Below are 13,407 nucleotides of genomic sequence, written 5' to 3' on the forward strand. Positions count from 1 at the left end.
GGTAATTCTATTACAAAAGAAAGATTTGGCTTTTTTCAAAAAAAAAAAAAAATGGACGTGTTAAAAATGTAATTGGCTGTTGTTACCACTCCCCTTACGAAAGACGATCTAGGTTCATAAAACTTCCCTCCCCGTTCCTAAAATCGGACGAATCCGCCAAATTTTCTCTAGCGAGCTATCTCACGCTTACTAAAAATTGTAATCCTATCTTGCCAAAATTAATTAAAGAATAAAAACTCATTGATAACCACTGAGTAAAATGACACATATTTCGTAGATTTCAACCATCCAGATAAATTCTCTACAGTATCATAAAAAAATTATTTGGGAAGGCACTGCAGAACCTTGAAACTTTTTTTATCTTAAAAATTCTTATTTTTGCTTAAACAATTCATAAATTTAAATCCCACCTCCACATCGTCGGACACAGGGATGATTGGTGGGAGTAAAATTAGGACGTTGACATGTAGCGCCATAGTTTTTTTTTTTGCGAAGGCAGTAAAACTATAGAAAATGAGTTTCATGTAAGTAAAAATTGTTGTAGTTCGTCATAGTGCAGGTGATCGACAATCACTTGTACCCTCACAAATCGTGTTCTCTAACCTCTACCTTCAGACGATGACATTAAGCCTGTGGGGTTTCGGCACTAACGTCCACTTTAGACACTTAAGTGAACTAAGGACTCGTCGGAGAAATAACTTTTGCGCTTCAGGTGTGGGCTGGTACATTTTCATGAAACCACTTGCAATACTTTCCAGTTGGTGCCTGTTGTACGAAGTTTTGTACCATAGGACCCGGTGCACATGAGCTGCAATGCAAAGTAATCGGGACGCCCAAATTGTTTTCAATCAGATAGTCAGAGAGAAGTTGTGGGTAGGTAATGGGTCAATGCACAAGGAACGCCGCTCTGATACGCTGGCATATCTCGATAGGCATCGCGACTGCCGTGGTCTCTCCCCTATCTGCGTCGTTTTCCAGCGTTTCGCCAGTACCTACTCAGATTCTAATGGGACATTTCACGTGAAAACCTGCGCTCGTTCTACCTAGCGCTTTTATCGATATCATAATGATTAATTTTATTTTAATTATTTATTTAACTTTATATAATTAGATAACCAATTCACATTAATCTTTGAAATTGATATTGATAAGATTGATTTTTGTTGGTTAATCGACCAGCCATGGAGGGTGATTTTAATGTGGATATGCAGCTCTTTATAGATGAGATCAAACAACTTGGTATGTGCGATGTGAGGACTATAAGGGCAGGGGAAAAAAGCATCGGCATGGGAGGATGTTTACAAAAACACGTGTGTGGATTTTAAAATTTCGCGGGTATCAATAAGATAGGATGCGGCATTCTATCTCATGTGCACTAAAACTCCGATAGGTATCAATGAGCCCCGGTCCTTAGGATCTGCATACGTCCATTTTTATCTTTATTTTCATTACTGAAATGAGAATGCAACATTTTCTTTAGTATTCAGTATGTATTTTGAAAAGAACGAAAATTATAAACAAGAAAGATTTGTGTGTGAACAGATGAAAAAGGAAAACTCTATTTAGAACACAAAGATTCCTACACATTTTTTGGAATTGAACTTTTTGCTGTTAACATTTCCGAGAGGCTTTTGTTAGGTTTATAGATTTATCTACAAATCGACCCTGAAAAAATTATTGAATATTTTTAATCTTCAACTGCAAAAGGCATATTATTTGTGTTTGACTTTTCATTGTTTCATTTTTGGTCCCGCAATCCAATATCCCTCCGAGAGGAAAAGTGTCACATTAGTCCCTTAAATGAAACAAACACGTTGATTGTGTCCGCGAAATAGGTACAAAAACACGTGTTGTTTGGCTATATTGCATGATAAGATTGACCAAATTTCACGGTTATTATATAAAACAAAGTTATAAATTAGCGTAGATATTTGCTTTGATAAGATAAGTGTTGCCTTCCAAAAATATTTTTAACAAGTAGTAGTATGCAAGAGTATTATTAAAATGTCTGGGGCACTTCTAAAATATTTGGGATTAAAAAATTCAGTACGAAGTAAGTTCGCTTTTAGACACTCTCCAATGTAGGTTATCAAATTTAATTTAAGCCACAAGTGCTTACTGAAACATTATCAAGCGTTAAGTAGGTATTTAGATATATCATACCTATATTATCTTAACTGCGAAATAATAAAACCTGAACACTGGCAAGAAATGCAAAACCAGTTATTGTTCTGTAATGTGGCGCCATTGTCCTAACCTAAAAATTTTGTTTGACTCAATAGAGTTTCTCCTACTTTTGAAAGAATTGCTTCATTGATGTAAATGACAGTACCCACCCTCGCCCTAACCTAGAATGGTTTATTTGTTACTTTCTGTGAATATACCTATCTATAGCAAATTTAATGCTTTATTCTGTAAATAGACATGCAAAAAGCACGGCTAACAAAACTACTACGAAAACAAACCTGTGAGTTAAAAAAACCATTTTAATTTGTAAAAAAGTTGATCTGAGAAGAACAATATTATTGAACGGTCATTTTATTCATACTGATATTTTTTCATTTTCATTCCAATTCCAAATGTAACATCATGGTGCACATTACTTTTATGCATAACATAACATCACAAGGTAACTTACAAGGTTTGATTAGTCAGCGTATACTTTAACTTCCCTATAATGGTGAGGTGATGCAACGTACTTGTAAGTACCTACCAACGATTAATTTTATGATGCGGAAGAACCTAGCGTCCTGCATGCGAAAATCCGAATACGGGTTTATTGGATAAATAAATAAAAGATGCCCGGTTTGTGACAGTATTTTTACAAAGTTAGAAAAAGATCTGAATTTGTTTATTGGATTTTTATGTCACTCTCCATATTTTTTAATTAAATTGCAACAAACGAATACAATTATATTAAGGCCATAAACTAAAAAATAAAATTAAATCCACACCGCCTCGTAGTAATAAAATCGATTACATATTACCTTCCTGTACTGTACATTATGATAAAGTTAGTACCGCTAGCTCTTAAAATTACATCTCAAATGTAGTCCAAGGTTGTGCGAAGAATATGAAATTTATATTCCGCTTTTCGTCAAAAAGAAATTACTTATTCAATTAAAAAACTCTATTACAAGTCCAATAAAAAGATTGCGCTTGTTTGAACAAAAAAAATGGTTGTAATAGTCCCCTATAATACCCAATTTTTTGTAACTTGATCGAATTTACGCCATTTAGTTATTTACAGTTAATTATTAATGAATTTATAACAGTCTTACACAAATGTATATCATGTAAATTTTTCACATACGAGAGCGAACTTCACTAATAATCACTTTGCCATAGATATTGGAACTGCCATTGAACACGATTCAATTTGCTTATACTAATTTATTAATTATTAGTGCCATTTCTGATTAAAAGAGTGTGCTGTTTACATGTTTGAGAAAAAAAATTCTCTATCAAATGACAAAAATTACAAAAAGCAAACATAATTTTCACAAGAAAACAAAGTTTATGTTGCTTAACTGGACGGGAAACGTCAAACTTAAAATTTAAAAGTAGCATCTTGTACAGTGAAAAAAGTGGCCATAATATTTATAATGTGCCATCTATTTCGAAATATCTTTTTAAACAACTTCAGTAAAAAATAAAAACGATTTTGTAAAATTTCGATTACGGGGTCGAGGCGCAATATAAATATAGGTACATAAATGTAGTCAGTTGCTTTATTTTTGTAAACTGCATAAATAAAACCTGTAACGGTAGTTAGTTTGCTGTACCGATTTTATTTAATTCGGCGGCCTTTGATGGGCAAAAAGTACTAAGTACGTCCTTTACGTATTAAATGCGCCGTATGAGCAGGCCAGAGCCTATAGCGTAGTAGATGTGAATTCTGATTGACGACGATTAAGCGCCAGAAGCATAAAGTTTTAAACCGCAGGATGAAGCAGTGTTTTAGCGAATTTATTGTCTGAAAACGAAATTTGATATTTTCAGTTTTTTAGTGATGTCAGTTATTTTCAAAGTTTTCAAAAATTTCAATTGCGTTTTTTTAGTCTCAAAAAGGGGCAATTTTTCTCCAATTTAACCTACACGGTATCTCTCAGTATTACGAAAATCCCAATGGTAAGCCACGCATTTGAATCACCTTGCACAAATTTACAAAAAGGTAGATTTTTTAAAACTAAGATTAGAGTTTTGTATGGTAGATGAGGTAAATAAATCCAAGAGTACATGGATTTGACAATCACATAGTGTTGTGTAGATCTCTGATTAAATTATAATACTCGTAAATATATCAATTAAAAATAAAGGTTTTAGCCCTAAGGTGAGCAACTTTAGCGTATTTTCCATGCATTGATCAGTGTTTCCCAAAAGACCATAACTGTATGAACTATGTTTTTCTTTACTATAGAAAGGTCTCCATAAATAGGGAAGTTGGTATTGCGCGCCTTTACTACTAAGCTACCAAGCATCTATCCTCCCTCCATTCTTCATATTTGACCGTAGGGTGTTAGAATTAGTAGAGATGTTCCTTGTTCCTCTCATGATACTGAACTGCTACAGTAATTTTGAGCCGATTCTGATAAACGATCTGGTTTTTGTTTCCAGACCAAGAAATATGCGCAATTGGTTTTGGGTCTTTATTTTAATAGATAACTGTTGAACAAATTAAGTAAGTAGCAAAGATGGTGCACTCGCGCCAGTAGCTAAAAATTAGTTTCGGCAGCTGGCCTTCGTCACATTGATATTATATGTGCAACAAACACTAAAAATGACAAAAAAAAAAAAAACGATATATGAATTTACACATATTTCGACGAGCGTTTAGTCGTTCGCTAACGCCGACAGCCTTCCTGTCGAAATTTTTATTTTTCGTAAAGGTGTTTTTAATCGAAAAACGTCGCAACAAAGATAGAAGTAGTATACGGTTTTCGCTATAAATAGCGTTGCACGTCATCAACAGAAGAAAAGGGCATGCCAATTTAAATCAAGATTTGGCGGATTTATATTCATTATTATTTAGTTACTTTTTAGAAGAATAAGTTGGCAAATTCGGAATTTTTTTTACAATGTTGTCAAACGGTATTTCGTTATTTGTTGACATTTGACACTTTGGTTCGGTTTTTGCGTGTGAAAGTTTTCGGTTATTCTTGTGGTTGTCGTTATTATCGAGGTTATTATTATTCATCTTCGCTCTTAGTGCAAAAAAATGTGTTCTTTTCAGAACAAAATTGCTGTTTGTTTGTGTAGGTACATTCTACCGTTATTTGCATTCGTACTCGCCACAATACCGAAACATTTGAACAGTAAAGCGAAGGAACTCGGTGATTTTTTAATTCAATATTTTGAACAGGAACGAGATAATGGGGGTCCCTTATTACCATTAGGTTCTGCTCGAGAGGTAAGAATGGTTTCAATTACTTCTACTAATTGTGATTACCTTCAGCGCGTTGCGGCAGCATTAAATTTAAACATTTCTATACGGTCAGCAGAATTTCCCAAGCTGTTCAACAAAACGAAGCTTTGATATCGCCACCAAAGAAAGTTTGCCGAAAGGTTACAGACACACAGTCATTGAACATTTTAGATACATTGTGCTGCATGCTGGTTGCGAGAATGGATTCATTTCTGGGACAGATCTCGTATTTGCATCTAAAAGTACCGGCGGTGATTACCACGTCAAAAAATCGTCAAAACTGTTTACATTGGTTTGAAAAACAATTATTAGTAAATTTAGAAGAACCAAGTGCTATCGTATTGGACAATGCTTCTTACCACAACACCTTATTGACACAAAATGCGAACAACATGTGGAGAAAACCAGATATTCAAGATTGGTTACACAATAAGAGAACCGAATTTTTTGAAACCGATTTCATATCAGCTTATGTTGATTATCATTTTATGTAGTTCAATCAAATTTCTTGTGTTTTTGTCTCGGTTGAACTTCTAGGTTCAAATTCCACTACAGCAAGAATTGGCCATATGCTCTTGTAAAATAACGTAAAATCAGTCAAGATTTCAAGCCAGCATGAACTTGATATTTATTTGCTGATCGCCTATGCAATGGTTTATAGCTTCCGAAACATTTACATAATGCCACAATGCCCACATTCCTCATCTTTCTGCAATCTGCTCACAACGGCAGCGATACGTTATAAACAAAATCCTAATAGTACTACAGACTTAGACTGCACTTTCCTTGAACCCGTCGCAGCACAGTAGGAAGGGGTTTTATTTATGCCCAGTGGGTTGCTTCACACATAGATCCCAAAAAATTATCTCTGAATTTTCTAGTTCATCTGGATGGAAGAAACATAACCTAAAAGTGTTTCCTAAATAAAAGATTAATATATCAGCATACCTTAGAAATATTTGGCAATGCCGTGTATTGTTGACGTCATCAAATCAATGAAGTGCAACGCTTTTTATAGCGAAAACCCTATATTATACCACTTCCAGAATCAGACCGTATGTCAATGTCAAAATATTTGTGTTTTGATATCTTTTCAAACAGGGCCAGAAGGGTTAATTTCGTTTTTTTTTCGAAAAACTTGGGAACTAATCGGAATTTGTCACACATCATTTTTATAGTTTCCGATTTCCCCATGCTGTTCACTTTTATCTTGGACACACTGTATATTTTGAAAGAAAATGGAATTCTATGTAATAACGACCAGTAAATTGAAATCAAAGAAACCACGAAGGAAACCATGATTAATTATTACAAAAATTGCATAAAAGGCGGGTGGGGCTGAGGGATACTTTAAATAAAAGAGGTGGAAATATGCTACAAAGTATAAAATGCTCGATAAAATGTTTATTATAAAAAAAACCCTAGTTATAACAAAGGAGATACGCAAAGTCTTAAAAAAGCGATGATATACAAAAAGTCTAATTTTTCCATTTTATAACTTCTAGAGATTAAATTAAATTTCAAAACAAATCAATTAGAAGTATTGTTATTAGTATTTTAAACACTGATTCGACCATTGCAATCGTGAAAAAATATGTCGTAAGAAACTTGGCTACAATAAACAACAGTCTATCACTTCCCTTCCAAAATGCATCATGATAACGAGCCTTAAAGTAGAATAACAAATTTTTTCGAATTGCGTGCATCTATTATATGCTGTGTTAGCATACCATCATCATTTACTGTACCTACCTGGCAATTATCTGAGTGTAGTGCGAAGCCTTCTAGTTCTAAATAACACAAAATCCTGTTAGTGTACATACATATACCCGAGCATATACCCAAATTATTAAAGTAAGAGTAGCCCTCGGAGTAGCCATTGTCGCTTTCTCACCAGATCATTCACTGCTATATCAACCTTGCATAAACTCCTTTCAAAAAGTAGAAATTTCACGATATCGACGTGTATCAAACTTAATGTGAAACTTTGTGGCAATATAATCTATGTGTGCTATTACTTTCACGTAGGTAGATAATTACAAAGGCATGAGGGTAAAACTAACTACCTACTTTTCTAATCATGGTTATACAAGTGAGCTAAATGTTTTACATCAAATTAATGATAGTTGTATCTATTCGGCAAAAGGTAGAATTATGTTAGTTAAAAATAAAAACAAAGGTCGAATGAAATATGTGTCTGGGTTATTTTATTATACAACAATGTCATATCAAGCGGTCAAGCAATTACCTTACCATTTAAAACGGAAACGTTTACCCGCTTAGGTATGGCAAAAAAAATTAAAAACCTGCAATGGCCGATTTCGTCGAATTTCACCTTTTAAACAGGCTTTACAAAACGAGAAAAGCTGGTCGCTGCACAGTTTGCAAAAAAAAACGACAACTCAAGAAAAACGTAATTAGTCGATCTGTTGAACTTTAAAGTGGTGCAACGACAAAATTGCTATCTTATCAATTCCTATCGCTGTATTGCTTTCGTTTCAAATTTACCAAGTAAAACTCGGCTGTGTATGCATCAAATTACGTAATCCGCTAATATAGGTACATGTGCCACATTTTTAACACTATTAATGCATTTTTCATGACGAACTTTCCGGTTATATGCTTATATTTACGCGATAATAAATGTGTTACATTACTTTGTTGATATAATTTGCGTAATTTTACAGCTAAGTACAGGACGTACTTGAATAGTAACCACAAAAAATTTTAACAAAAATGAATAGCAAATTATGTAGGTACCTCGCGTTTGACATTTCATGAATTTGTTATTGATAACGCATACGTAACAACTTTATGTATTATCATGGTCCGATATAAACCACGGCTTTTTACGACTATCGAACAGACAATCCTCGAGACTATCGGACCGACGAACGGATTGTAGCAGTGTATAACATTGCAGATTCACAGTCTAAGAACTCTTAAGACAATCCCATTATTTTCCAAATTCAATTTTTTGTACTCATAAATTTGTATTCTAGATGTTCGTATTTGGAAAATTATTCACCTGGCACAAAAAATGTCCTGTACCTACATGAAGCAAATAAATTACCTTAAATTTGACTTAGTACAATTTTCTATCGCAATTTATAAACGTACAGAGAGGAGTAAGGGCTTACAGTGCACGGACGGACAAATAAATAATCGCTTATGTTCGGCAACTGCGTATAGAATAATAATTTCAAAATGTTTTACATTCATTTTTCAACAAAACATCCACGGGTAACTAGATCTTGTTGCATGAACATGATGGCTATGTATTAATGAATTTCTCAATCCGTAAAAATTCAATATGGCGTCCATAAGACATAAGAAAGTAGTAGCCTGTAGCTTCTACATTGGAAAATAATAAACTTTCGTGGAAAACATTTTTTCTCTACACCTACCGTTTTTTGAAGATGTTCTCCCAAAAGCGCGATTTTTGGCTTCAGCTAGGAAGCTATTCTGTCAATAATTTGGCACATTTTTTTATCTCGTAACCTCTGACTGTATTCGAAATCATAACCTCCGTTTTTATTCTGCTTAGGTTTTCAAGTACGTTTAATTTTTCTACCCAGGTCCAGTTCGCATAACATAGCTTCCGTGTCACCCTGTTCTCTTTGGAGTTCCGCTATGAAAGCACTGACAGTTTACGAGTTGCAGTTTATTACAAAACAAATTTAGATCAATGATGATTGCTGGTAAAAAGAATATGTTGGTAAATACCATAGTGGTAAAAATGGATTGGTTCTATTTTTCGCATCTATTTCGGTTTCTCGCGCGTGGTCGAGATCTTGATAAGAAAACTTCATATGACTCCACTAGCGAAAGTGTGATAAACTGAACCTACTTTTTTAATCTCTTTTTTACGTTGGACAACCACGAAATTGATTCATACACCTCTATATAAACCTGCAAAATATTCTTCAAATTTCTTTGCCTTCTGAGTTACGCACTGCTGTACATTTCACAAGGTAATTTATCTCAAAAATTATAACAAAAAAAATCAAATTAGCCTATTTTTCCAAATTTGCTATTAATTGTCATTTCGTAACGAATTACACAGTAAAAAAAGTCCTTAAAATAAAAACTGACCATATTCCTCTCCAGTCAAAACAAACCTCGAAACAAACGTACTGTTAAACTTTTTTACAATTAAGGATTACAAATGCAAATGTTAATAGCGTTAGAAAATCTAAAGGTCTAGGTTATTTTCCTATTATATTGTTAATTGGTACATGGGTTTTTGTGCAAAAAAGTTGAACAATCTGTGAGAAAGTTCAGGCACTGAAATGTGATTTTTGCAGTCAAAATAAGAAGACACAACACATGAAAAATTTCGGCAATACGTATTCAAAAAAAAGTTGTACAGAAGAAAGATGATTATTGAAAAACTTTTAATTTATGGTGAAAGTATGCTTGGGTGCTGTTAATCATTTTTTCTTTTCGTTTCTATATTTATAATGTGACTATTGCCAATTATTTGGGCACTTAATAGCTCGTAAGAGATAATAGATACCAAGTATCACAATATAAATAGTAAAAAAGTGAAAAATTGAACAATATTTACTAGTCAATATCATTCTCATATCTCAGTAAATATAATTAAGAGCAGACGCTCGTGTAGTGACGAGTGTTTACTTCAGAACGAGCTTCAGAATGTTTGTTTTTCATTGTAAATGAGTCTGTTCTGGTAGGATTTACCCTAGCATCAGCGATTCTTGATATGAAAAGAAAATGGTCACACAATTAAAAAAAACTACACGACAATATGCGAAAGCAACTACTTCGGCAACTACTTACAAAAATTGATTGTCCTTCTCACAAAACATTGATGTCTATTTATTAGTTGCTTAATTTCAAAGACGTCCATTTATATACCTACGTTATTCCCGTGAGAACTTTGTGCAATGTTACGATATACACTGACATTTCAGACAACAATGTAATAAACGAAATTCATCTTACCTTCTAATATGAAATTCCACAATGCTGGAGAAATTTATAAAAATGAACTTTTTCTTTCATTATTCATTGAAATTACGTGCGTGTAAAGAAAAAATAAAAATCACCTTCAACCGCAAGGAAGTATTCACATTCTGACATTTTTTTATTATTTGGGTATAGTATTTATTAGTTGACCTGATCTGTGTACATATCGGAATACTCGTTTGGTTGACCTTTTATATAATGAATATGGAAATATTGATATTCCATACTCTATTACTTTCTCATGATAACGAAAGTGCAACGTCTCACAAAACTCTTTAGAGAATGAGGTTTATGAAGTAGGTCAACTGGAGGCCAATACTACAACTTAAATTACACCCCTTTAATTAGACGGTTTAAATTGTAAGTTCTAAACGACGGCGAGTACAACGAAATGAAAAAGTAGCTGCACTTTTTTAGTGAACGGCATGTTGTGGGATATACGAAGTCTTATTCGTGTAATCACCTTGTTAATTATATAATTTATAAGTTACCTATCATTTTATGTTCTCGTGAATCGATATATGGGGTGGGATGTCACAGGCAGGTCACCATAGCTATGCTTGATCCGCACACATTAGCGCCTAATGCACAGAGATTACCTCCTAGCGAATAAGCCCCTCGCTCGATAGAAATAATGCATGTTCAGCTTGGGTTGGGATCCAATTCCACATTTAGATTTTACAAAATTTTGATTTCCACTTCGTTTAAAAAAAGGTACTTAATCGCTTTCATTAATTTAAAGGTAATCTCATTGTCCAGTAATAGGCTACGGCGAGGACTACGGTATCCTCGACGGTATCTTATCACAAAAAATAAAAATCATGATTTCATCAAATTTATCCAAGTTTATGGTCACGTGATTGCATCGTACATAGATTATTATGATGAGTATGATTTGACCATTAAATATTTTTATGTCAATTGTGTAAAAACGGTTTCAATAGAGACACACATTACCTGTATTTTTCGTGGTAAAGATCTCCATAGAAAAACAAAAATAAAGCTGTAATATAACAACTTGCTTATAGCACTGGGTAAAAAAGTGGTTTGTAAGGACTCGTACAACTGTACAAGTTTTCAATTCCCTTATGTTGATTATGCTATAAAACAGTCTCACTAGACGTGGGATAGTGAGTGAGATAATTACACTGACCACAAAATAAACAATAGGTATTTTTCGATGTGTCGTGCTTTAATAAATTCCCATTTAACCTTTTCTTAATATTTGTAGCAAACCTAACTGCACATCAGACTGCACGTAACATCCTTGAATGTGGCATGTTTTAAGATAGCATTTAATGTACGCATATCGTGAGTAGGGAAATTACACTGATCACAAATCAAATTTTTGAGAAGGTTGTATGTTAATAGATGATGCTATTAACTGTAGGGTAATTACACTGATAGCAGTGATAAAAAGTTATTCAAAGCCAAATGTGTCAATGAATCTTATTTTTTGTTGTATAACTCCACTGTTAACAATTAAAAACTTTTGAAATTTTATGCGTCAGACGGCGATTCTTTAAATTATCCTTATTGCTGGTTGTGTAATTGCACTAGTCACATTTAAAATGTTTGAAAGTACCATGATAAAATGTGACGTTTTAAGCTATCCTTGCTCTTTAAGGCGTAATTACACTGATTGCAAATGAAATTTTTGCAAGTGCATTTACTTTTACAGCAGCGTAAACTCGAGTATAACCTCAAATCGTACATGCGCAACGTTCAAGTGACTCGGGTTAGGACGAAAACCTTTTTTTCTTGTTTAACACATTGTTAGTTTATAACAAGGTCCTAGCGAGTTCATAATTTTGCGGTGTCTGTCCGTCCATTCGTTAGCACAATACTTCGAAAACGAATCGATTACGATGAAATTTTGCACGTGGATTCTTGATCAAATTTGTAGATCGGATTTCGTGAATTGATAATGTGGGTAAAAAAATAAGGAAAGCCCTTTTAATATGAACTGATCTGCATGAAATTCAATGTACATTTACTTCAATAGGAAATCTACAATCAACAACAATGTAATTTTGTACCAAACAATTTGTTTATTTAAGTTTGGTTTTTTTAAGAATCACCCTGAACAATGTTTTAGATTCAATTGAAATATACCCTCGAATATACCTATACGTTTTTATGCCAGAGCGCACCGCTTCTTTTTTGAAATAATACCTTCGTTTGTCTGTCCGTTCGTTCAAGAGGCTTGAGACATGGTTCCTCTTGATCCAAGAAAGAATTCTATTGAATTTAGTGTCAATAGGTCAAAACATCAAACTTCCAATACAGGAGCGAGTCTCTAACGTGGAATGCATTCAGTAACTCCAATCCGAGCTCCAATCATGTTTTTTTATTGCTTTTATTTATGCTCCAACACTCGAATTCGTCGAATTAGTATTTTAAACTGCGCCCTTTTTGATATAATATAATGTTATAAGAGGGTCCCAAATGCGAGCCCAAATGTTAACTATTTTTTTTAAACAGCAACCATACTTTTTTATTATACTAAATATTCTTCAAGAGTATAGGTACCAAGTTACACGTGCATGCCAAATGTCAAATTTTTTATTTAAATACCCTTAAATACACTGATAGATTTCTCGCGAGCTCGAGAGATTTCTCAACATTTAGATATTACCTAATAACCTAAATGTTCTAAGCGAGACTCTACGGACCTTCAGAAAGTTTTACAGGCGTGCTAAAGCTACTAAGGGCTGTGAAGACTATGGATTGGACTTGGAGAAAAAAACTCGGAAGAACATTTGGCGACTTAAATAATAAATCCTCTTAAAAACTCTTAAACCTGGCTTATAGTCATCTTAAAATTCTAATGTCTCAAAAAAGCTCCAAGACTCCCCTTGATGACCACTGACAGCTCATTAGGAGACTGTTAATACTCTCGAATGCCCCTAAAGATACTTAAGAAGAGTCTTAAACGTGAAGGCTAACCAACACGTATGTGTTTAAAATATATAAAATTCTCCTCAAAT

Source organism: Photinus pyralis, unplaced genomic scaffold (assembly GCF_008802855.1).
Source record: "Photinus pyralis isolate 1611_PpyrPB1 unplaced genomic scaffold, Ppyr1.3 Ppyr1.4_LG2, whole genome shotgun sequence".
Lineage (NCBI taxonomy): Eukaryota > Metazoa > Arthropoda > Insecta > Coleoptera > Lampyridae > Photinus > Photinus pyralis.